This window comes from Nycticebus coucang, chromosome 2 (genome assembly GCF_027406575.1).
Source record: "Nycticebus coucang isolate mNycCou1 chromosome 2, mNycCou1.pri, whole genome shotgun sequence".
Taxonomy (NCBI): Eukaryota; Metazoa; Chordata; class Mammalia; order Primates; family Lorisidae; genus Nycticebus; species Nycticebus coucang.
In genome coordinates, this window is record NC_069781.1 from 126,889,791 (window position 1) to 126,917,400 (window position 27,610).

The following is a 27,610-nucleotide window of genomic DNA, read 5'->3' on the forward strand; positions in this document are numbered from 1 at the left end:
CAGGGACCGCCTGGCACAGGAGGAAGGAGCTGAGCGTGGACTCCCGGTGCCATGGGCGCTCCAGCAAGGCCCGCACTCCATTGGCATTGCGCTCCCCAGCAGATGGGCACGAAATCATCCTGCCAGGAAAACATTATGTGCATCGTGTTAGGAGTTTAGAGGGTGGCTTTCCATCCCAGAATTCCCACTGAGAAGTTTGGATCATATAGCTACATGTGTGGGGAAAAAAAAATACGATTATTTAACACTTCTCAACTTAGTATTTTTCTAGGATTTACTTGTGAGTAGGGATTTAAAAAAAAAAACACACAATTTATTGCAGGAAACAAAAATAAAAATAGTTGATATTTAATGCTTGACTGTTAGAATTTAATTTTTTATTTCTCCAGATAGCTTTTCTTATTGCCACAGCACCCCTTTTCCCAAGGAAATGCTATTCAGAGTCTCAGTATAATACACAGCAAAACAAATGACTAGGGAGGCTTATGGAGGGTGAAAAGAGGATGTGTCCTGCCCCTCCCTTTCACAGCTTTCTGAAAGCCAGAAGAACTCATTTCAAAAGCTGCTGGAAGACACTGACCACTGTCAAGATTAAAGTATTTCTTTCGAGGATACCCATTTACATTCTTATGAAGCATGTATACCTACTAGGAATAATGGTATAGATAAGGGATTTTGCAGATTTTACATAAATAATCAGTTTTCGAGCTAGGGCCCCTGCTCCCTGAGGGAGTATAAGTGACAGAGAATCACCATTCTGTTTTAGGGGCATCAACAGAATTCTATTGTTGCAATAAACCCCTGGGATACAAGCTGAAGCCCTGAGTTTAGGGCTCTATGCTCATATTTCCAATCTGAGTGGGTTGCTGGTTGTTGACCACTAGTTTCTATCACGACCCAGCACCCCATTACTAATGAAACAGCCAAATGCCTTGTCCTCTAACAGCTCACCAAACTGAGGACTCTTACATCCAACTCGGAATAGATTTTCGAGTCCAGAGGTTGTCTACTGAAACCAGAGGTCGCTACTACCCATGAATACCTTTAGTTTGGCTTTGACAGTATGATATTAATATCATACAATTATAATACCATATAATTATAGAATAATATAACATCATAATACCTGAATAGATGCTGCTCAGCTTATGATAGGGTTACATCCTGGTAAACCCATTATACATAGTAAGTTAAAAATGCATTAACTATTCCTAACCTAGTCAACATCGCAAGTTAGACTAGCCGAAATTGAACATGCTCAGAACACTTTTACTAGCCTACACTTGAGCAAAATCATCTAACATAAAGCCTGTGTTATAACTAAGTGTTGAAGCTCTCCAGTAATTTATTGAATATGGTAGACTGTAGAGGACAGGATCGGTAGTTTATCCTGGTGGCCGCGTGACTGACTGGGTGTGTCCGCTCACTGCTGCTGTCCAAAATCATAAGAGAGTATCATACTGCACACGATCAAAACTCAAAAGTCAAAATACAGTTTCTACTGAATGTTTACCAATTTCACACCATCATAAAATAAAAAATTCATAAATTGAACTGTAAGTTGGAGAACGCCTATACATGAAATAAGTATATATAATATAGTATATTTTATACTATAAATACCCCATATTTTTGAAATCTGGAATTTCTTTTTTTTTAATTTATTTATTTTTATTTCGGAACATTGCCATAGTTCAAATGACCCCAGCCCAATTCCTATCACCTTTTCACCACCCAGTGGCTTGATCCCCTTCAACTTCTTCCTTCCTCTACTAAAACCATTAGGTCTGAGCGTGGACTCTTTCGAGTTACCCATGCCACTGCCTTTAGCTGAGTGCAGTTTCAAACCATTGTGAAGCCCAGGGAAAGAGTCACTGTAGGACCAAGACATCAATCAGCCGGTCTGAGTTGTCTTTGCAGAGACATCAGGCAACAAGATACATTGTTCCAGAAAAGAAAAGAGAATTATGCTACTAAACTGCACTACAAACTTCTAAAGTTTCTTTCTTTCCCAGTAGGTGATGAGCCTTAATTTTTTAATACATATACACAAACCCAGTACTTTTCTATAGTATATGCTCAGTCAAGTGTTTCTGTGATGGCGCAAGTACAATTTTGAGGACTTCAGGTTCCTTCTTTTAAAAAGTGCCACCCATACATGTTCCTTCTCGGCTTCCTTTTCTGAATCCTCTTCCCTTCTTCCTCTTCTAATTGTTGGAACACCCTGTTCCTCTTCTCATCTCCGACTGTATATTTGCCCTAGGTGGTCTCATTCAGTTTCTTGGCTTTAAAAACCATCCATCTGTTCCCGCCCCCCAAAGTTCTATCTGAGCTCTTTCCACTTGAACTCTAAGCTCATATATCCAACTGCCTGCTCGACATCTTGACTCGGATGGCAAATCAGATCTCTGGACGTATATCATCTGTATCAGTGGTCTTGAGAGGAGGCAAAGGACCTGACCACATGAGCAGAAAGAGAACATGATCTCATTCTATTTAACGATAACTTTTGTCTATGTTTTATGCCCCTGATACTTTTTTGCAGTAGCATAGATATAACACATGTAATTGCACACACATGAAGCAAGACTACATGCAGCTTTAGCTATTTTTTTCTTCCTAAAAATAGTTTTTGGTCAAAGTTTTACACAAGACTGGTTATAATGACACAGGTAACTCTATATTCCTTCCACCTTATAGTGCCATCATCTGTTAAAAATGTGTGGCTAAATTAAGTTTCTACAGACAGATTATGCAATAATTAAGGCTGAGTGAGGTCTGTGTCTCCTGCATCTACCATCAGGACCTCTATATTCTTCATAGAGACTGGCAGAGCATCTTATAGGCTGACCACCTGCTCCATGACTCTCATTTGCCTAAAAATGGAAAGCAAACACTCTTACTGACATAATCCAAGCCATAAAAGGGAGAAATAGGGCTGGAGACGTTTTTCCCTTCAAGAAAATTCAGATGTGGAACTGCTTCTTTGTTTTTGGTTTTTTTTTTTTAAGATTAATATGAGGGTACAGTCGCATTACAATGTTTGCATTTCTTAAAGTCCCTGTTGCAGTTGTGTCCCACACCGAGGATGTATGCCGTGTACCTTCACATTATATCCATTAGGTGGGAGCACACCAATCACCCTCCCTCCTTCCCCTTCCCTCTCCCCTCTTCCCAACTTGAATTGAATTGAGTTTTTCTCTTGTGTGGGCATGTATTAGTTTGTCTACTGCTCATATTAATATTGAATACATTGGATACTTGATTTTCCATTCTCGTGATACTTTACTGACAAGAATGTGTTTCAACTCCATCCAGGTTAATACAAAAGACGTAAAGTCTCCATCTTTTTATGGCTGAATGGTAGTCCATGTATACATGTACCACCACTGATTAATCCATTCCTGGGTTGACGGGCATTTAGGTTCTTTCCACATCTTGGCCACTGTAAATTGAGCTTCAATAAACAATCTAGATGTCCTTATGATAAAATGATTTTTTTCTTGCTTCTTTGTTTTAAAAACTCATGAGGAAATCATGTAATTTTGGTCTTTCAGATTGAAGGAAACTCAGAATAAATCCCAGGAGACATAGGACCAAGAGAATTAAAATGCTTACTGGTTATAAAGTCATCATCATCATCGCCATTTTCACCGTCACTATATACATAGACATGCGTGTGAGGATATAGACATATGACTGTTTCATGTAGAGTATCTCCTACGGGCCTCATATACACATGTATATTACCGTGTGGAGGTCATTTGCATACATAGACCATATTACACACTACGCCAAAAATAAATAAAGAAATAAAAATAAAAGACTGACAATTTGGCTATCTTGTAGAACAACACCAATAGAAAATTTCTAATTACGAAAAGCATATATGATGTCACTATAGCTTTAATAATATACGAGTCTCTTTCTATAGAAGCCCTTTGAACTCTCTTCAGCTGTGCTCCAGGTATCTCTAATTTAATTGCCATAATGTAAATATAAATTAATAACTAGTTTTTTCAATTTTCATTTTATGGATTGTAGAAATGGCAAAACATTTTTTTGCACATCCATAATGATTTAATGATTTCTACATAAAGGTTTTAATTATACGACAGTAGCAATAATAATTATAAAGGGCCACACTTAGCTGATAAAATACATATTATTCCAGAGAAAATATTATGTCTGTTAAAAATGAATTATTTCTGCAAGTGAATGACTTACATGAATTAAAACATACGCAGATTTTAGTTTTTACATTTATGGAAGGAAAGTGCTCAAAGTGCTGGTTTGTGAAATTGGAAAGATTTTCTTTGTGTATTCTTTTTCTTTCCAATCCTCCTAAGATTTTTACTTTTTATCTAATTCTTTTGATGTCAAGTGTGTGCTTACCAAATCTTAATGACTATTATAAAGTAAAATCGGAGTTGACTTTCCATGTTGGGAAATTTAGTTTAAAATTGATATTGTGGAATGGCTGATTCAAGTGTAAATCTTCTTGTGTGTTTGCCAGTGTGTTTATACCAGCAACCAAACTGCAGCTCGCTATGAAGGAGCCCTGTCACATCATGTCACATATTAATTATAATGTTAACTACCAGGTTTCCGTAATTTTCACATACATTTACTAATGTTTATAAAATAAGATGAAACAAAAATCTAGTATTTATGCTTGTGATTACTTTTAAAATAGTGTTTACTTCTGATATATAACTTGCATTAAAATTCCAATAAATAATTCAAAAAAAGATAATCGTCTTTTTTAAATGACTGGAAATGGAAAATTTAGTGTCCTTAGGTAAAGCTGGCAGCTAACGAAACTGCATTTGAGACACCGCATTGTCAACACAGACTTACCCTGATTTTGTTTTCTAAAAACTCAAAAATGAAGCTTTTATTTTTATAAAACCATTTCCCTTTTTGGCATAGTTTAAGGTAATAATATTGTAATAACTCCCTGAAATTAGAATATTTCTATATTGCATTTCAAGGTTTGGGTTGGAGAAGTGGGGGATGGAGGAATTAAGGCTGGTCAATGAGATTAGTGTTTCAAAAATAAAAAAAGAGAGAGAGAGAGACTCCAATTAGAAGTATCCTGGGGTTATTAGCGATAACGGTGCTCATATCCAATTAAGATGAAAACCATTTTACCAGCTTAATGTGCCACCTCTGGCAGTGTGGGTTTATTAGTTTTATCAGACTTGAGAACTGAAACTTGAAATGATACGTATGCTGGGTACCAAAGAGACACCGTTAAGACTTAGAGATAATTGGTATAAAATGAGATGCCTCAAAAGTTGTTGATTAACAAGCATTGTGGATTTGGGGAAAGGGAAGAAATTGGCTACGTCAGACAATATGTGAAAGGGGAAGACTGAGTTGCGCAATGACATTCTGAAGACAAAAAGTTACTATAATCCCCTTGGTATCCAAAAATACGGTTAAATGACATATTTTAATAGGACAAGACAATCTTCAAGATCCATGGTGCATCTTCTGTACAAAAACTCAGGTGAACAAAGACAATTGTTTACAATGAATGTCAGCTTTTTTGTTTTCCTTTCCAGACTGAAGGATATCATAACTAATGATTGGTATTAATAATTAATAAGAAAATCTCTTGTATCATTGCCATGCTTTTCAAGTTAGGCTACTTAACTGATAAAATTTATTATCTTTTTTTTTATGCTTTTATGCAATCATTTGAACTTCTCAAAATGGATTTATCTTTGTACTTTCATGCCATCTGAGTACCACAGAATGATTAAAAAACAAATAAATATATAAACAATAAAATTTCCCACTTAGGCAGCAATATAATCTTTGTTGTATTGCTTCAGTAGATATCTCTCTAATTGATAAAATTCTTGTCACTTATTTCCCAACAGTTGGGAAAGGCTTTTGTTCTGCAGGTACAAAGTTCTGGATGTTTGCCTTTGGTAAAATATTCAGCGAACAGCCAGGAATGTGACTGATACAAATGGCTCTTCCAGGAGGTACATGATCCCTCTCCTGCTGAAGTGGTTGAGCCCACATATGCAATCCCCAGCCCACGGGATTAACCACAAATGGAGGGGCTGGAGGCAAGTGGGATCCATTCCGGGGACGAGAGAATGAATGTTTCTTTATGGCCACATAAATCTAGCCCATCTCAGCTAGATTACAAGAAGAATGGAAGATTGCCTTTCATGGAAAAAAAGTTAGGCTTATCAGATCACCCCTGTTTTGGCAGATACTGCATGATTAAATTTCTAATCATGTCTGTTTCATGTGTGTCTTTTAACTTCATAAGGAGTGAACATACTACTGTGTTGGCAACATGTACATTTTTTTTTCTGCCAAGTAGAAAACCAAGATCAACTTGAGTATAAGTCTTACAATAGCACTGGTCACATGGAACTCTTCTAGAAAATAAAGTAACAATTGGGATTAAAGGAAAAGTTGTAAAGTTTCCCGCATGTGTTTCCTGGACTTGTTTGCACAATAGATCTTAGAGCCAAAAGCAATGATTACCAGCTGTATTATTTATGTACTTTGCTAGCATGTTCTAAATATCCCTAAAGGGAGATACATACACATACATACATACGTACGTACATACATGGAGTGTAGTAGCCGACTTGCTTAATGAGCATGTCTCCTTTTAGAACGTCATGAACAAGATGGCATTAGCATTACTGAAAGGGGGTCTTAGTAGATCAGTGGATAAATCATGCATGTATATAGTTTAATTTACATTAAAAAATACACATTTGAGTTTTCTGCAATATAACAGTTAAAATTTTATTTTTTAGAAAAACACCATGAATTAACCACAGGCTCAGTTCTTCCAGATGAGAGAGAAGTGGACAATAGCTATATGTTAGTGAATGGATAACATAGAAGGGAATGCTTATTTAACTGTGCAAAATCAGTTGAAGCCACGAGTAAATTAAAGTTTTACTAAAGTTACCAGATTCCTAGGAAGGTTTATAAGAATTTAGATCTAAGGTGTGAGGGTATGGTATGATATTGCAGTCTATTCCCCTTCACAAAGGGAATAAAAAGGGGTGAAAGATGGAGCTGGTGTTATTCATTATCCAAAATACCTAGTCTTATTGTGAAGTATTACATACGATATTATGTGAAGCAATGAGGGCAGATGTGGAGTTGACTTTGACATATATTTTAAATACTCTAAGAAAGAGTTGCAATTCACCTCCATCTATAAATATAGTAAACTCCTTGAAACATTCAATCAAGAACGTGCACTGTAGAAAATATAGAAAACACAGATAGTTTCTTTTCTTCTTTTTTTTTTTCTGAGACAGAGTCTCATTATGTTGCCCTTTGTAGAGTGCTGTGACATCCCAGCTCACAGCAATCTCAAACTCTTGGGCTTAAGTGATTCTCTTGCCTCAGCCTCCCAAGTAGCTGGGACTACAGGCACCCACCACAATGCCCGGCTATTTTTTTTGTTGTTGTTGCAGTTGTCGTTGTTTAGCTGGCTGGGGTTGGGTTTGAACCCACCAGCCTCAGTGTATGTGACTGGCACCCTACTCACTGAGCTACAGGTGACACCCAGATGGTTTATTTTCATGTATCTGACTTTATTCTATCCATAGAAAACAAATACCATCTTAGCAATTATTCTTCCAAAAATATATAGGGTTTAAAAATAAACCCTATATACATACTACATATAACAAATGTGAGATTGAAATAATTTTTAAAGTTGTTTTTAACAAGTTTGTTTTGTTTTTGGCCAGGGCTGGGTTTGAACCTGTCATCTCCAGTATATGGGGTTGGCGTCCCACTCCTTTGAGCCACAGGCACCACCCTTAACAAGTTTTTTAACTTCCTTTTTAAATTGATCAATAGACATTAAGCACCCATACCAACAAAGATTTATTCTCTTTAGTGTTTTCTTTGCATTTTCATTGCACAGAATATCAACATTATTGCATTACCCATTGGAGAGGATGGTGTTCAGGTTATTTCTGGTTTTGCTATGATTACATTGTAGAGGAAATTCTCTTATCTTGTTGATTATTTCCTTAGAATATACTATATAATTACTCTCAGATGAAGCGATGCAAATATGCAATAAAAGCCATATAGCATGACATCGCTTTCTTGCCTTTCCATACACTCAGGACAAAGGTGGATCATGGGTGAAGAAAGGAAAGTACCTGGGCTGCTTTAAAAGCTGTATGATATGGGCTTACACACTGTGGTCCCCTCAGTTTGAAAACCAAATAGCATGCATTTGTGTGTAATTTGTTATCTATTACTTTAGTTTAGTAAAGTATGTTTAGCAGCTTAAACAACACATTTATTATTTCACAATCTGTCATTCGAGAATTAGGAGAAAGCTTAGCTGAGTCCTTTGCTTCAGGGTTTCCCATAAGCTGCAATCAAGAAGTTAGCTAGGGTAGGACTTCATCTGAAGGCTCAGCTGGGGAAGGAGTCACTTCCAAACACACTCAGGAGGTTGTTAATTTACAGGATTCCATTCATTTGGATTATTGGAATGAGGGGCTTAGTTACTGCAGGCCTCAGTTCTTTGCCACTTAAGCCTCTCCAACATGGCATCTTGCTTCATCAAAGCCAGCAAAGAAGACAGTTGGCTTACAAGTTGGAAGTTACGAATCTTACATGATCACAGAAATGGCATCCCATCACTTTTGCTATAATATTATTGGCTAGCAGTAAGTCACAGGTCTACACCTAAGGGAAGAGAATTACCCACAAGTTAGCGGTGCCTGTGGCTTAGTGGGTAGGGTGCTGGCCCCATATACCAAGGGGGGTGGGTTCAAACCCAGCCCTTGCCAAACTGCAACAACAACAACAACAAAATAGCCGGGCATTGTGGCGGGTACCTGTAGCCCCAACTACTCGGGAGGCTGAGGCAAGAGATGCCACAGCACTCTACTGAGGGTGACAAAATGAGACTGTCTCAAAAAAAAAAAGAATTACCCACAAGTGTGAACACTAGTAGACAGCAGGTTTGGGGGGTCATCTCATTGACTGCCTCCCATAGAGAGTCTGGTTGAAGGTACACAGTAACCTGAGACATGCTGGTAGGGTGTATGTGTATGGGAAAAGGTATTTCAGGATGCAATGGAAGTTATTTTTTTTATCTGTATAAAATTGTGGAATAAATAGTTTGAAGGTGTTTTAATCACCTTTATTTAATCTTTATAAAGATTGATCTGTTTAAACATTTTTATATTATAAAAAAATTAAAATTTGTTAGATGTTAAAAAAAGAATCACTATACATCCCATTGTGGCTTTTATTATTTAATATTTAATTAAATTTAAAATGTCTTAACTGATAGACAGTCTGCACGTCCACGCTTTAACCCACCACATTATTTCTATTCTTTTAGAAAATATAAACTGTTGATTAATATAGAGCTCTTATTTCCACTTCAATTTTGCCTCATAATATGGGTGCAAGTGATAGTCATGATGGGATATACATGTTCTATTATTGACCCTTATTGTACTTACTCTGTTGCTCTTTCTAGAAGACATTTAAAATGCATGTACACAAACATGCAATCACCAGGAAGAGCTGATGACAAGGACATCACATGATAAATTTTCTGATGATTATCATTGTCGCACTTTGGAAACATCTATACAATATTTTCCCTATTTTACCAATGACTTTGGGTTCACACTGCTGGAAGTCCACCTGTACAGGGCCATAATCCTTGGCTGGACAGCAGATGAACCCAGGGTTGCACTCCTTCCCCCACACTGGACATTAATTGACATATCAGTAGCCCAAATTATGAGTTTTGGTGATGGAAATCTCTCCAGGCCATTAAGAATTTTTTCCCATTTCTCCTTTCTTTCTTTCTTTTTTTAATAAGAAGATAAGAAAAATGGGTAATAAATTGATGACTTTTTAAAAGGGCCATCCAGACACTGAAACATTTGTGAATTAAAAAGAAACTTAATGATAAAGCACAGGCTGCCCAGCTTCCTTCTCATTAAAGAGGAAAGTATTTATGTACCTAGTAAAGGTTTAAAAATAACTAAGCAGCCAGCAGTACCAACTGAGAGTTGGAAAATAATGAATCTGCAAATCATTATTGATTAAGCTGTGAATTCAAGATTGCTTCTTAACCTAAGAAAATTTCTTGACCCATACTTTTTTTCTTTTATTTTGTCAAATGAATTCCATTCAATTAGTAGTTATTGAATACTAATCCAACACATGGTGCTCTAGGAAGGTGAAAAATGCTCAGATTTCATCCTTAGCCTGCTTGTCAGAGGACACAGTTTTCAGAAGCAATATAGGTCGTTCACGCATAGGCAATTTTTGTTCTATGACCTGTGTACACGTGGATGTGTAGGCCTTTGGCAGGACTGCTTGGCTCACGAGGAGAGTGGCAGTATAATCTCTAGACCCAAGTGCAGAATCAGTCAGATAGAACCGTGGCAGAAGCCAGGAGTCTCCATTCACAGCACAGCTAAGGTAGCAGAGGGTCCAAGCCCACAAGGAGCCCCTGGACCTCCAAGCTACAGGCCCTGGGAAACCAGGTGCAGTACTTCCTGGAGAAAACACCCAGAGCTGGGACCTTGGGATTGGAATTCTCATTTTGCCACTTATTCTCACCAGCTCTACATACTTGGGCATATATTAGATCTGTTTTCCTCCTCGATTATAATGAAGACTGGGAATAATATTTTGTATGAATGTTGAGATTAAATGAAATAACAATGGATAAAAGCAAATTGCATGTGAATGCTACTTCGTTCTCATAATAAATGCAGTTCAGTAAATACATGATAAACGAGTGAAAGTCAAGTCAAAGACAAGTTTTATTTCTGAGCTAGCAATAACCCTCTCTTCGAAATAACTTTACGTGGGAACGAATGAAAAGATAAAGAGGCTGGATTTTGACTATTCAATGAAGAAGAAGGCAGCGGATGGAATATGAGTCCCCTGACTGTAACACTTACAGGTGTTAGGATCCAAAATTCTCGAAAATGACTACTTGCTTTAACTAACTATCCAATAACTTTTTTTTCCCCAGTAATATACAATATACATGGGGGTGGGAGGGGTGGATAGAAAAGGGAGCTAGTGAGTCCACATTAGTTAGTGGCTTAATTTTTTAAATCTTTTTAGTTAAAGTGAAATGAGTCAAGAAAAATGCTTTAACTATAAGGTTCAAAATCATCAGCGACAGCTGCATTCCTTGAATTAACCTTATATATATTACTTTCTTTTTAAAATAAGGAAGAATATATCTATAAAGAAGAGAATCTAATGTCTGACACTTTGCAGTATGTATGTTTTCATTGTTGTTTTTGGTAAAATTAATTGAGGAGCATATAAATAACCTAGGCACTGAGCTATTTAGGAACCATAGCATTTTATGTTCTAAACAACCCTATACGATGGTGCCATTCTCTCTTAATACATGACAACAACCTCGGACTTAGGACTAAATGACACAGTGAGTACACACAGGATCTGCCAGACTTCAGGCCTTTGTTGGTTACCACCATTGTATTAAGATGACATAGGCTTTGATACACTGTCTCAGAATCTTCATATTAGCCCCTGGTTCAGGGATTCTCACATAATACAAATAAGGGCATAGAAGCAAAGTCCTTTCGCTAAGTAACAAAAATCTGACCTCGAAGATCCTTCCCCTCCCATGACATGTCTCGTGGAAATAAAATTTTAGTGAAATTCTGTTTAAAATACTGGCTTTGATAAGTCTCCGAGTTATATCAGATCTTGACCATGATCCAAAGACTTCTGTTCTGTATTATGTATTATATATGCTTTCTTCCTTTTGAATTCTTTCTCTTGCCAGTGTTTCCAAATGACTCTTTTGGCCCATCCAAATCCAGATCACAGCAGCCTTTGCCTATTTCTTTTCTAAATAGTCCCTCTAGTTTCAGTAATTTACTGTCACCCCAATTTGTGCCCAAATGGATCCCCTACAAGTGGGAGTGTCCACTGCCAGCTCCTTGAGGGTTATGTCCACAGCTCATGGAACCAGAGCCAGCTGCCTGGAACATCACAGGAGCGTGACAGAGACCATGTGAGCCCAGACAAACATGCCTTTATAAATACAGTTGATTCCTCTGAAAAACACTTCTTTTTTTTCTTTTTTCTTTTTTTGAGAAAGAGTCTCACTATGTTGCCTTCAGTAGAGTGCTGTGACGTCACAGCTCACAGCAACCTCAAACTCTTGGGCTTAAGAGATTCTCTTGCCTCAGCCTCCCAAGTAGCTGGGACCACAGACGTCTGTCACAATGCCCAGCTATTTTTTGGTTGTTGTTGTCACTGTTGTCTGGCAGGCCCAGGCCGGATTCGAACCCACCAGCTCCTGTGCATGTGGCTGGTGCCCCAGCTGCTGAGCTACAGGCACCAAGCCTGAAAAACACTTCTTTAAGAATCTTTCCCTGTTTTGTTTCAATTTTGATAAAAATGAAATTTTTGAAACACAAATATGCCTTTCAAAAAAAATGATTTACACTTTGAATAAAAGGAAATTTTAAAAATAAACATTTCCTTTAGCTTGGGACTGCCAACTTTGGCCATTCTGATTTACCTAAAATAGGGTCTTATAGTTCAGATTTTTCTAGAAATCTTTTTTTATTTTTAAAACTTTCTATAAATTATTGTGAAGGCTTCATCTTCATCTCTCCAAACGGTATTTTGTACAACCAATATTATACCATGTCCTAAAAAATAGTAAAAACAAAATTTTAAATCATTTTTTAAAATACTCATTTGTTGACAAACACTAAATACTTTGTTACATATTATTACCACTTATGGTAATCTTGTTACTTATGGTAAGTGATTAAGAATCTTCGGGGAAATAAAGTCTGATCACAATTGTAAAACATATTTTTCAGGATGAAATTTTGGCCAAATAACAACATTAGCCCACAGTTTTGGTAGAAGTTTATGGTGAGTTTTGTGTTCATTAAATATCACGGCGGGAATAATTGAATGCAATTTAATCAAAAATTCACTTTTCTGTGAAATTGAAAGTGATTCCAAACTGTGTAACTGTTGAACTCCAGAGACACTCCTCTCATGACAATACAATAACTTTTTAAAACATCAAAAAGATCAGTTGCCAAGAAAATCTATCCAATGAGGAATTAAGTTAATGTGGTAGACCACCACCCCCTTCCATCTGAATATTTAACATAAAAGTCCTGCTCTGTTTTTCAGCTGGAATCACAGCAGTTTCTGTTTCTAACCTGGGAAGAATGTGGTTGGGACTGAAAAGCCCCCTGTCCTATTGTGAGACTCCCAGGCACTGATCCTTGCTTTTAACATCATAATGAAGGATGCTCTTTAGTGGATTATCTTGAGAAGGGATTAACTCCTTCAAGTCTTCTTAGGGGGCAAGGTGTTTTGAGCCCTAAATACACACCAATTGCCTGCTTAACTTTTCATCTTATTTTGAAAACTGCCCAGCTGGAATTCAAATTCTTTTCCATAGAGCTGAATTTTATTAGTAGCAAAGTTGGAATTGGGGGCAGCAGATGCTAAATATAAGCCCTGTTCTTTTAATCTTGTGGGGCCAAATGTTTCAGATATTTCACTGAGACAGGCACATCAGGATAAGACTCAATCTAAACTCTGCTGTAAACTCTGCAAGCGCTTAAATCCTCGCTCCTTCTCGCAGACCCGTGACTTCAGCTCCCGTAGAAGTCCAAACTTTTACTAGGACTCTATCTCCTTTAAACTGCACTTGTCCATATGGCCCTTGTACCATGGCTTTTAACATTATTATCATCGTAGTTTTAAGTCGTGCTCAAAGTAGAATTCAAATGCCCAGTAAACACTCACACACTTGAAAAGAGGACTAATTGCTCTAATTTATAATCAAGTGGTTTCCTTAGCCTCTGCTTCTTTATCTTAATAGCCGTTTCTTTCTGTCTTCTGATTAACATGAAGGCTGAAATTTTGCATTTTGTTTCCTGTTCATCTTCCCCTTCTCTAACCTCAGTCTGTTAACTACTCCATCGTATCCTCCTATGATTTGCCAGAAAACTCTCGTATGTCCAAAAGAAGAAATCCTTTGCTATTAACTCAAACTTCCTTCCTTAATAGATCACAACTTTTCTTTTGTTCAACCAAAAGAATGTTTTGACCACTAAAAATGATCATTTTAAAGGGGGTTGTTAAATGTACAAAATGGCTTTTAAGCACACACGCACAAAAAAAAAAACAAACCACTTTTACTTGGAACTTTGTCTTTCGGAATGAGTTTTTTTTTTTTAATCAAATAGCAACAGACATCATCTGCAGCTTTTTTCGAACAAGGTATAAATTAATTAGAAAATGTTGTGCTCAACGTGAGAAATTTTAAATCTCTAAAAATGAACGCGTGCACAACAAAAACTGTGGCAGAAAGGATCTTAAAAGAATGAAGTGTCAAGATTTTTTCCAAGCCAAGAGCATCTAAGTACACTTTTCTTGTGAATAAAATGAAATGAACTCTTACTCTTTTTATGTATATATCTATATATATAATAACTGTATTCTAGAGGCAATGCTTTAATTGTAAATAATCCTCCACATTCTTTCAGTGTAAACTCTTTAAGGAGTCATGAATTTTATTTATACTCTCTCTCTCTTTGAGAGTCTTTTGTTTATTTGCTGTTTCGTTCTTTGTGAAATAACACTCCCAGAGGAAAATCCCCCTCTCTGCTTAAGGAATTAGGCCAGAGACAAAAGCGGGGAATTCTTTAAGCCTTGTTTTGTGCTAAGAGAAATGTTTGACATTTCTGTGGAGAGGTGTTTAGTTTGGATTCATTAGGTCTTAGGGACTCTTTTTTCTTTTCTGGCCTTTCAGTTTCTGTCACTGTTTTTTTCTGTGTTTGGTAGACTGAAGAGAATTTACCAGGGTGTAATTAGGTTTCCTACATTGGAATAGCAAAAATCCAGTCGCTTTAAATGGTTAGACCAAGTATTCTCCTTGCTTAGCAGGGCTAAACCTGAATCTCACTTTCTGATACCCATCTGGGTAGGAAAACGTTCTGCAGTGGAATCAAGGAAGAAAAAGGTTGTCAGGGAAGTTTATGCCCCAGTTGAAATAAATACCTCTTGTGTGCATCTTTAAACAAAGTGACTTGACCACCGCTCCCACTCTTCTACCCAGGAGACCAACACATTCTGGTTTTTTTCTGTATGTCCTCTAAGGACATAAAATAAATTTAGGTTTAATAGAATGTTTCAACACAAAAGGAAATTTTAAAATATATTTCTTTTACAACACTTTAGCTGGCCTCTTTTTCTTCCCAAGATCATTTAAAGGATGCCCATTGCCTGGCCTGGGAATGGCACATTCTTTGTAGGATATCCAAGCCAGATCATTTGCCTTCCAACACACAACAGAGATACTTTGCTGGATTATTAGCTCACTGCCTGAATTAGCAGAAGCTCAAATATTTGATAATTCTCCAAGTCCCTAAGCCAGAAATAAAACTTGATCATATTTTTCCTCTTCTTCTTGGATATGACTTTGTGGACTAAAGCACGATGATTTGCTCTCTGCTTTCATTCCTGCTGGTATCAAAGCGTAGAAGGAGCAGATGGGGAAACCTTGAAGGAGCCGCTCAGGCACAATTCAGAGGGCTGCGGGTTGTGGCTCACACCTGTAATTCCACCACTCTGGGAGGCCGAGGCCGGTGGATTGCCTGAGCTCAAGAGTTCGAGACTAGCCTGAGCAAGAGTGAGACCCTTGTCTCTACTAAGAATAGAAAAAATTAGCCAGGTGTTGCGGTGGGCAGCTATAGTCCCAGCTACTTGGGAGGCGGAGGCAAGAGAATCGCTTGAGCCCTAGAGTTTGAGGTTACTGTGAGCTATGAGTCACAGCACTCTACCCAGGGCAACAGAGTGAGACACGGTCTCCAGACAAACAAACAAACAAAACAACTTCGATTGTTGACAGGTTAGCGAGCATTACCCACACAGTCTGTACAGGACCTTTCCAACTAAATCCCACTTAATACTCCAAAGCTTGGCAAGCTCAGCCCAATAACCTGTGACTTTGAGCTTAAAAATCATGACCTCTGGCAACTGCTGGGTAGTGTGTTCTCCATTTATGCCACATCTCGGGGCTTGGGGACAGACTTAACAAGGCTGCGAAGAGGCCTCACTGGTGATATCCTTAGGGACACAACCTTTCGTTTTGTAGAATTTTTATTTTATTTTATTTATTTATTTATTTTTATTAAATCATAGCTGTGTACATTAGTACACCATGGAATATTATGCAGCCTTAAAGAAAGATGGAGACTTTACCTCTTTCATGTTTACATGGATGGAGCTGGAACATATTCTTCTTAGTAAAGTATCTCAAGAATGCAAGAAAAAGTACCCAAGGGACACAACCTTTCTTTGGCTGGCTGACAAGGGCCCTTTGGCAGATCTGGCTGGGAAAGTGCTAACCAACAAGAACAACAACAACAAAAAAGAATAGGCGGCACCTGTGGCTCAAAGGGGTAGGGCGCCGGCCCTGTATGCCAGAGGTGGTGGGTTCAAACCCAGCCTCAGCCAAAAACTGCAAAAAACAAAACAAAAAAGAATAAGAAAGAAAGAAAAAGAAAAAAAACCCAAAACAATGAGAAAGGCCCAGATAATAACATTGTCAACTAATGGCTGGCATTATTGTGCCTCCCCTATCCTCCCATCTTCCCCCCACACACACAGAAAAAAATGCTGATTAGTCCTTATGGAGACTGTGCAAAGACCATGACTTTGTCAATCCAGCCTCATCCACAAAAGTGAACAGAGAGGGCCACCCCCCACCCCTTCAGCCTGCTATCTCCAAAAACTATCACCAGTTACCCCAATGGATCTTTTTTCACCGGATGTTAAATTCTGCCAAGTTCATGGTAATTAGTTCTAAACTGGATACTTACTTAAAACAGACTACTGTCCCCTCCCTTTTTTCAACCCCTGGTTTGTAAATCCTATGAGGGTCTGGAAGTGCACATCAAAAACCATTTGGCAATTCCCCACAAGGTAGGTACCTTTGAGGAGAAATGTAAAGGTAAGTAAAATAGGGAAATCATTATTTCTTAAGAATAGTAAAAGATAAATCCAACAAACTTTGTTCCCTGAAGAATAAGTAGGAAAGCATGAAAAGGTAAGCACTTGTGGAAAGGTATGAATACCAAGACAAGTAAATAATTGTTAAGGTCATCAAAGGAAAGATTCAATAATTTAAGTATGAACCATCCGTTGAAGTATTAGAAGTTTTCTTTCCTAAAAGAAGGAACATAAGTCTCTGGGCAGGAAAGGGGAGCAGAGAGAATAGGGAAATGCATCAAATATAACGCATTGAAGCAGTGTATGCGCCGCGGTCAGCCAAATACGATAATGGGAAACGTCCCCAGTTCCTGATAAAGGGGTAGCATATTACTGATTGGTCCCCCTTGGGTAAAACCTATCATTTTCAATAATAAGCCCATGTGTTAGAGAACCTTTTCCATCTTCATCCCCTGTGCTGGTGCTAAACTGATACACAAGGCAAGAAAGAGAGACATGGAAGCAGTTTCAACCTTCTCTATTTGAGACAGCAAGGAAAAAAGAAAACAAATGTCATTTTCCTTACAGTAATGCTATTTGGGGGGCAATAACACAGAAGAATAAACTTTTGGGAGGAAAACTCAATTTGGTGTCTCATTATGCAGAATGAATTTGGGTTGACTAGATGGATTTGAATAATCACATTTGTCATTTTCTTTTCTGTTAAAAATTCCAAGGTAGTAGAGAGAAACTCTTCTTGAGTACCCAAAGAAACAGAGTTTGTTTAAAGCATTCCTTGTCATATTAATAATTCAGTGGTAAGTAGATTGGCCTGCTTACAAAAAGAATTCCATTAAACAAAATATTTAATATTTATGTATATATAAAATATATAGTTATGTAAAAAATATATTGTTTTGTACAGATGGAGTTTTCTTTGCAAGTACCATTTCCGTCTTAACCCCTGAGTGCTCCACCCCAGCACCTGGATGTGAAGATTTGGGGTCTTCACTGACTGTAATTATTTAGAATCAAATGTGTTTCTGTATCTTGAATTTTCACGGAAATACATATTTTATATTCTAAATCAGTGTTTTTCAACCTTTCAAAAAATCCCACAGCACACCTGTACCTATAGTTCAACTTCCTCAGCACACTTAAATTATGTTGATTTTTTTTAAAAAAGTAAAAAGAATATACTTACTGTGCTTTGAACTTTTTTGAAAATTTTGATTCATGATCTAAGATCCTCTTATGCTCATGGCACACCAGTTAAAAATCACTGTTCTAAACCAAAAGAAGAAAAAACCTGCTAGCCTTGTGTAGTATTCCTATTGTTTGTTTGTTACTATACAGACTATAACTTTAAACAAGCATGGTCTTTAAACTTCTTTTTTTTAATTTTTTTATTAAATCAAAAACACATAGATCATGTCTACATTAATGTATTTATGGAGTACAATGTGCTGATTTCATACAGAATTAGGAATGCTTACATCATGCAAGGGTACATGTCGGATCTATTAATATAGAGTATAAATGTCCTAATAAAATAAGTCAATGAGATGAAATATATAAACTTCTTAATAAAGATAAACAGCCTTCATCAGCCATTATTTAAAAAGAGACATATTTTGCAATTAAATATGGGTTTGTAGTGCTGAGACACTGTAAAAATTAACCTTTCTTTTCGGCAGTAGTTTTTATTTCTCTTACACTGAGCAAATCATGCCTCACCCTCCCTCACTTACTTGCAGATAAGGCAGAATGACTTAAGACGTCAGAGATGTGATTAGGTCCCACATATGTGGTTGGTCCATGACTCTTCCTTTCTCTGTGTGAGGTCTCTGATCCTTGGGTCTACAACAAGAGGAAATGTGATTAATTTCCAAAGGGGATAATGGAGTACAAAGAAATGCATTTTTTGAGAATGCTATTTTGTTGAACCATTTTTATAAATAGGCCAACAGTCTCAGAAAATTACTTTATGTACACTGTTTTTTTGTAGAGTACATTTTATTTAAACCTTTCCATGTTTTGTGTTGTAGTGTTTAATGGGACGGCATAAAAACTAATTGTACCTCCCTAACAAGGGCAAACACTGCTATTTCTCACAATAAGAAACACATTATCCATCAAATTTTGAAAAGACATCTTACATTTTCTCACAAATTTGGAACAAATATAAAAAGTAAATATTTTGTTTATAAGCACTTATGAAATCTTCGTGTAGTATTAACCAGACAACACCTCAATATAAGACCGTTGTCCATATTTGATGTGGATTTTAAAGTTCCTCTGCAGATACTGTTTTAAATTTGATTATCTCCCCTTGCTTTTATTTATTTATTTTTTTTTTACGGTTATAAACTAAAGAGTTTTCTCCTGTAGGTTGCCTGTCACTTTTGAAATGGAAAACATGATGAATTATGGCACATTCACCTTGCTCTGCTTTATCAAGCTCATTAGAGATGATGCATGGGCTGAACTTTACAGAAGGAAAAAAAACCACATGGATACCCTCTTTCTTATCGTCCCTGTTTACCTCTGAAATCGTCCTGGCTTACTTGTTGCACAAACTGACCACCTATTAAGGAAAAAAGAAAAGAAAAAGTTCTTGTCTGTAAAAATGCATGACCTGTCTTTAGAACAGCCCACAACTTGAGCAGTAAATTCTCAAAAACTGATATTATCTCTCAACTTTTAGCTCAGAATAGTTCATTTTCTTTTTTTCATTGTCACACTACACAAACAAACAACTTTATGTGTATGTATACATGTCATGGAAAAGGTTATTTTTAATTCTTTCCAATGAGATAGCCTTCTAAGAAAAGCCGCTAGTGAGAAAGCTAGTTTTATAAAACCAACCTTCATCTGTAAATTTAAATGAATTTTATTCTGCTTTAGAATCCTAATGATTTACTGAATATTCATTTTTAAAGAAAATTTTAAGACTGAGTTTAACAGATGTATATGCCAAATAAGTTTTAAACAAGTCTTTAAAATACAAAATGTATTACAAGGATAAAAAGCTGTATCTTCTTACCTCTAGCCATAGGCCCTTGAGAAATTTGATTTGTAGTACAACCTAAACAGATTCACCATAATGAAGGTCATCAGATTAAAAAAAAAAAAAACATTTCTCCAAGTTTAATTCAATACTTATCAGCTAGAACAATTCTTCCTTTATCCTTCACATGTTAAGCACTATCAAGAAGTAAAATACAAATGAATATTATTTTTAAATGTTAAATACAGAATTGGAGAAAATATTTGGACATGAAATAAGAATGGTGACTGCTGTGATGGCAAATGTATATTTGAATTTCTTTTTCATCAATAAATCTTTCATTTATGGCACTGGTGATCAATGAGTTTCCTTGTTAATAGAACACTGAGGCACTTACATTCAAAAGACAACCAAATTCCAAAATCATGCAAAATTGTGACTCAGCTCCTTAACATGTTGCCTGAAACAGTCTCCTAGGTGGCGCATGGGTCAGTCGCTACTTACAAGGTGTTTTCTAAAAGGTTATCTGCTATGTTTGCATGTGTGATTAATTAATTCCCACATGAAATTAATGTTGTATGCAGAAGTGATGCTTTGCTGCTTCAAACTACGTTATTTTATTCTCTGCCTTCCTTCCTAAGAAATATTCAGTGTCAGGTGATGATCTGCTGGATTCTAGAAAACTGTGGCCAGGGAGTTGACCTTAGCCCTACCCTGATGGAGATGACAGTCTGAGATGACAGTCTGGACCAAACATCACTCTTAATCTAATATCATTTTATCAGATAAAGAATTAAGTTGCTTAAGATGGAAATGAGTCTGGGGAAAAAGGAATTCATCAGCTCTTCAAACACATGTCAGGCAAGACCCGAATGAGGATCAATTATTAGCATGGTTGGTCTAGCTCAGATGGGAAGTGGAGTACAGACAGGAACCTGGCTCAGGATGTCCGGTAAGGTAAACTCAAGGTTCTAAAAGAAAGCAAGTGGGGCTGAAAGAAAGCAGTAATCAAGGGGAGTTTCTAGGGAGGAGGTCATGGAGGAAAAAGTCACAAAGATCATGCAAAGTGCTGAAGTCAATTATTTTTGCTCAAACACATCTGGGAAACTACAAAAGACCATATGATTCTCTCAATTGATGCAGAAAAAGCTTTTGATAATATCCAGCATCTCTTCATGATCAGAACACTTAAGAAAAATGGCATAGAAGGGACATTTCTTAAACTGATAGAGGCCATCTACAGCAAACCCACAGCCATTATCGTATTGAATGGAGTTACATTCAAATCATTTCCACTCAGATCAGGAACCAGACAAGGCTGCCCATTGTCTCCACTGCTCTTTAACATTGTAATGGAAGTTTTAGCCATTGCAATTAGGGAAGAAAAGGTGATCAAGGGTATCCATATAGGGTCAGAAGAGATCAAACTTTCACTCATCGCAGATGATATGATTGTATACCTGGAAAACACCAGGGATTCTACTACAAAACTCTTAGAAGTGATCAAGAAATACAGCAGCATCTCAGGTTACAAAATCAACATTCATAAATCAGTAGCCTTTTTATATATCAACAACAGTCAAGCTGAAAAAAACAGTTAAGGACTCTATTCCATTCACAGTAGTGCCAAAGAAGATGAAATATTTGGGAGTTTATCTAACAAAGGACATGAAAGATCTCTGTAAAGAGAACTATGAAACTCTAAGAAAAGAAATAGCTGAAAATGTTAACAAATGGAAAAACATACCATGCTCATGGCTGGGAAGAATCAACATTGTTAAAATGTCCATAATACCCAAAGCAATATACAATTTTAATGCAATCCCTATTAAAGCTCCACTGTCATACTTTAAAGATCTTGAAAAAAATAATACTTCATTTTATATGGAATCAGAAAAAAACTTTGAATAGCCAAGATATTGCTCAGAAATAAAAACAAAGCAGGAGGAATCACGCTACCAGACCTCAGACTATACTATAAATCGATAGTGATCAAAACAGCATGGTACTGGCACAAAAACAGAGAAGTAGATGTCTGGAACAGAATAGAGAACCGAGAGATGAATCTAGCTACTTACTGTTATTTTATCTTTGACAAGCCAATTAAAAACATTCAGTGGGGAAAAGATTCCCTATTTAACAAATGGTGCTGGGTGAACTGGCTGGCAACCTGTAGAAGACTGAAACTGGACCCACACCTTTCATCATTAACTAAGATAGACTCTCACTGGATTAAAGATTTAAACTTAAGACACGAAACTATAAAAATACTAGAAGAGAGGGCAGGGAAAACCCTTGAAGAAATCGGCCTGGGCAAGTATTTTATGAGGAGGATCACCCGGGCAATTGAAGCAGCTTCAAAAATACACTACTGGGACCTGATCAAACTAAAAAGCTTCTGCACAGCCAAGAATACAGTAAATAAAGCAAGCAAACAGCCCTCAGAATGGGAGAAGATATTTGCAGGTTATGTCTCCGACAAAGGTTTAATAACCAGAATCCACAGAGAACTCAAACGTATAAGCAAGAAAAGAACAAGTGATCCCATCGCAGGCTAGGCAAGGGACTTGAAGAGACACTTCTCTGAAGAAGACAGGAGCATGGCCTACAGACATATGAAAAAATGCTCATCATCTTTAATCATCAGAGAAATGCAAATCAAAACCACTTTGAGATATCATCTAACTCCAGTAAGATTAGCCCATATCAAAAAATCTCAAGACCAGAGATGTTGGTGTGGATGTGGAGAAGCGGGAACACTTCTACACTGCTAGTGGGAATGCAAATTAGTACATTCCTTTTGGAAAGATGTTTGGAGAACCCTTAGAGATCTAAAAATAGATCTGCCATTCAATCCTATAATTCCTCTACTAGGTATATACCCAGAAGACCAAAAATCACATCATAACAAAGATATTTGTACCAGAATGTTTATTGCAGCCCAATTCATTGAAAAAGCCCAAGTGCCCATCAATCCATGAACGGATTAATAAATTGTGGTATATGTACACCATGGAATATTATGCAGCCTTAAAGAAAGATGGAGACTTTACCTCTTTCATGTTTACATGGATGGAGCTGGAACATATTCTTCTTAGTAAAGTATCTCAAGAATGGAAGAAAAGGTATCCAACGTACTCAGCCCTACTATGAAACTAATTTATGGCTTTCACATGAAAGCTATAACCCAGTTATAACCTAAGAATATGGGCATGGGGGAGAGGGGGAGGATAGGAGGAGGGAGGGGAATTGGTGGGATTACACCTGCGGTGCATCTTACAAGGGTACATGTGAAACTTAGTAAATGTAGAATATAAATGTCTTAACACAATAACTAAGAAAATGCCAGGAAGGCTATGTTAACCAGTGTGATGAAAATGTGTCAAACGGTCTATAAAACCAGTGTATGGTGCCCCATGATGGCATTAAAATACACAGCTATGATTCAATAATAAAAAAAAGAGAGATTTTCTTTAAAAAGGCTTTAAAGCAAGGAGAGTGATACAACCTGACTTGTGCTTTTTACAGGTAATCAACAAAGAAAGTTTAAGAGATAGGCATAGCAAGTGCAATAAGCCACCATGAATGGGGGTAAAAAATAAGATGGCAAACTTCAGTCTCTTGCAAAGGAGAGATGTGCAGGAGAACAGCTGGCATATGAGCATGCCCACATGTGTGGGGTGTGTTCATGTGTGTGCAGAATTCTGTTCTTCCTATTTCCATCAGAGGCCTTCTCCACCACGGTGCCCACCCAACATCAATGCCACCCTTCACATCTGATTTTAACACCAAGTTGGAAGATGGAAGTTAAAGACTGATAATTTGTAAACTAAACAAGTCTAAGAGAAAAGTTTTTTAAACCGTTCTTCTCTTTAACGTGTGCCTATTTGATTGAGGAATCCTATGAATTTTATAATTTTATAAACATTTTGACTTAAAGACTAGAATGGCATTTACATAGTAGCAACACTACCCATTCTAAAAAAGCAGATTAAATAGACTATTATTATAACCACAGCTTACCCCCCACATAAAATAACTTTTTATTACATGCTAAATGATAAATAGGTTTTTTAGTACTGAAGTCGTGTAAACATGAATCTAAGAAAAATGTGGCTTATGATATTCTGCTCAGTCTGACAGGGGGCAAACACCACTTGGAGCTAGTCATGGTTCATGCAAAAATGTTTCTAGGGAGGCCTCTTTGCTGCTTTTTCTTTGTTTCTTGGATTCTCTGACTCATATGCTGGAGAAGAGGCCAGCTCTAGGCATTCTTTCCCCAGGACTTGGTATATGCAGAGTTTGTACACCTCTAGGAACCAGAGGGAAACATTTGGACCAGCGATTTGTCCTCCCAGGGAAGGAAGAATGAAAAAGCCCCAGCAGGATCACCTCATTTTTGCAAAGCGGAATTACTGAAAAGAGCAACGGAGCATTTATGACCTCAGAAGTGGTTCTAGAACAGCTGGCAATTTCTGCTTTCTGTTACAAACTTAATCAAAAGTGTTTAGACTAAATTAATTGGCTGAAGATTCAGCAGCAGACAGAAACCAGAACACTGGCAGCAGAATGACTGAGTTCAGTACACCAAAGCTGAATGAGCCTAGGAGGAATATTTTTTTTTTATTTTTTATTTTTATTAAATCATAACTGTATACATTGATATGATCATGGGGCATCATACACTCGCTTCATAAACCATTTGACACATTTTTATCACAGTGGTTAACATAGCCTTTCTGGCGTTATCTCCGTTACTGTGCCAAAATATTAAGCCCCAGCACAGAGAAAAAGAAAAAGACCTACCAGCAGGTTGGCTCTATTGGCTTCTTGGGTTCGACAACGGCATTGGATAAGAGAACATAGAGGTCAAGGGAAAGGACTCTACACAAATAAACAGATTTGGAAGTTTGCAGAAGTATATAGGAGGAGAAGACTCAGGACACATGGGCAAGGCCCTGGGGAACAGAAACTTCTCCCCCGCTGAGTCACCTCATCTCTGTTCTGCTTCAGCCCCACACTGTACATCATCTCATCTGATTCTCATTCGAGACAACGCTTATCTTGCCAGCTAAACTGTTAGAGCCTTCACATCAGGAGGATAGAACAAAATGCTCTTGTATTCAATTATTCACCCAAAAGAGAAGCCAGAAATTGAAAGGCCTATCTAAATTTTACCACTAAAATCCAACCTAATCAAACAGCATTGATTTATTAATAAATATTCCATTACCCAAATCCATGATTCTGTTTTGGATTGTTGGTTGAACTTCTTGAATCATTGTCCACTTCTTAAAGTGGGTGAGGTTGTTCATTCCTCAGAGGGCAGGGGATAAGACAACGAAATAATAGCAGATGACATTGAAACTTTCACTTAGATGTCCCAGAATTTAGGTCCCCAAATGCAGTGAGCCAGTTGGGTGAAAACTGTTTTTCCAAGATATGATGAATCATGTTTGAAAAAACCTTTGGAAGGGAACCCTGGCAGAAGCAGAGTATCTTCCCTCCATCACCTTATAGACGATGAAACCTTCTGTGATTGATATTGAAATGCATCTCAGTTGGGCTTACGGTTCCAAAAAAAATTGCATATAGAAGGCCAGTTTCAAGTTCTGGTTGTTTGTTTTTCCTATCATTCTTTTTTTTTCTAATAAAATCTACAGAATTATCTTAATGTATATCCCCAAGAAGAGACCAAAATCTTTGCAAAGCTTAAGGAAGTTTACTTTAATGTATAATGAGCAAAGTTGACAAGAATATCTAACTTTTGAAATATTTTATCATTTAGAGTGATTTATAAGGCTTTACTGTTATGTGATTAAAGACCATATTCCATTTCACTACAGTGAGTTTTATTTCATAGGAATTCTGGTTTGGTGGTAATGCAATCTAATTTTAACGATATTACCCTATAATTTATTTGAAAAAATTTTGCATCTGATATCAATATATAGATTTCACTGATTAAACCAATGATGATGAGAGAATTAAATTCTGTGCCAAGAATATCATATGGTATTATACCTTCTCTCCTTAAAAAAATAAACGTTTCCAATTTGGAAGAAGAATTTGTAAATTTCTCAAAATCTGAAAATTGGTTTTGCGTCCGGATTCTCAGTGGGGCACCTGGTGCATTTCCCTGACGTCTGTCTACGTTCGTGTGTTGGTACAACTGTTTCTTTAATAAATCTGCTTTGAAACACAGAAGAGGCGTGCTGTTTAAAAGCTGGTGAAAGGTGATTGCTAGTCTTGAAATAAAAGAGCCTAGTTTCATTTTCAAAAACAAGGCCTTTCTCAGTTTGACTGAAATGCCGTAAGCAGGGCAGGGAGACTATCTCTTGTAATTGTCAGCAGATTGGCAATCTGACATATAATTCTGGCAAACCGGTACTTAATTGCTAAAATATGACTTCCTAGCAATTGCAAGTATGTTCTGGCAATGTCAAGTTATCCCAAACCACATGACTTGACTTCTGCTTGAGAATTAAAATTGAAGATTTATCCCAGGTTGAAGCTGCTCCTTGTGCATTCTGTAAGAACTCCATAGACTGCAGACGGGAAAACGGGATATCGTTAAAGCATTGCAGTGCCCCAGGGGTCAGTGTCAGATACAATCTAATTTAACATCTTTATTAAGGATCTCGAAGAGGGAGTAAGCCACATATTAATGAAATGTGCAAATGAGATTAAACTGGGAGCTGGTGTAACCACCAGTAAGGACAAAGAATAATAGAAATGCACCAAAAGCAGTTAAAACTATGAGCAAAAAATTATTAAGTGAAAATCACCTTCTTGGGACTGATAGTTCTGGAGATGATCTGGGAGTCAGAAATCTCCAAGTTTGGAGGCTGTATCCAACTGGGAACCAAGAGGAAAGAAAAGAGGGCAACCCTTAGTCAGTATCTAATTGGACACCAATGTAAACACTTTATGTAAGCTCACACTCTTTGAAATCATAAAGAACACTAACTCTAAACATTTAGAGACAAGCCTACTCAAATGTAGTAGCTTAACTAAAATGATATAGATAACTATTAAAAATGACCAGCACATGACCAATATTGGCATGCAGAGTAGATGAACTGGCATGAAGCAAAGCAAAAGGCAGACCCAAGATATATGTATGCCGACATCATAGCACCGAACAGGTGTATGCTCATTAGACAAGGTGCAAGTCTCCACCAGAACCCACTTTTTAAAAAACAGTGAAATAATTTAGAAGCCCTGACCCTTTAGCTTCTTCTGTTTTCTCTCTGTCTCCCCATCCCCCATCCAAAAAACAGTTTGGAGAACCCTAAAAATGACTCTACCAAAGCTACTACTAAAATTAGACACCCTTACAGCAGCATCTGCCAACCTTTCAGTCTTCAGGTGGGAACCTTTGACTGCCTGTTCTTGGAACCACTGCTCTTCCTTTTCCACCTCTGTGTCTACTCCCATGCCTATGAACTTGATTACCTTTAGTGACAAGAAATTTTAAATAAACAAACACCTTGTATTTTAGAGTTTCTGCCCTTTTCCTTTAGAGTTCCCCATACGACCAATCTGGGTTGAATGAACTACACACAAGGGCTCCCA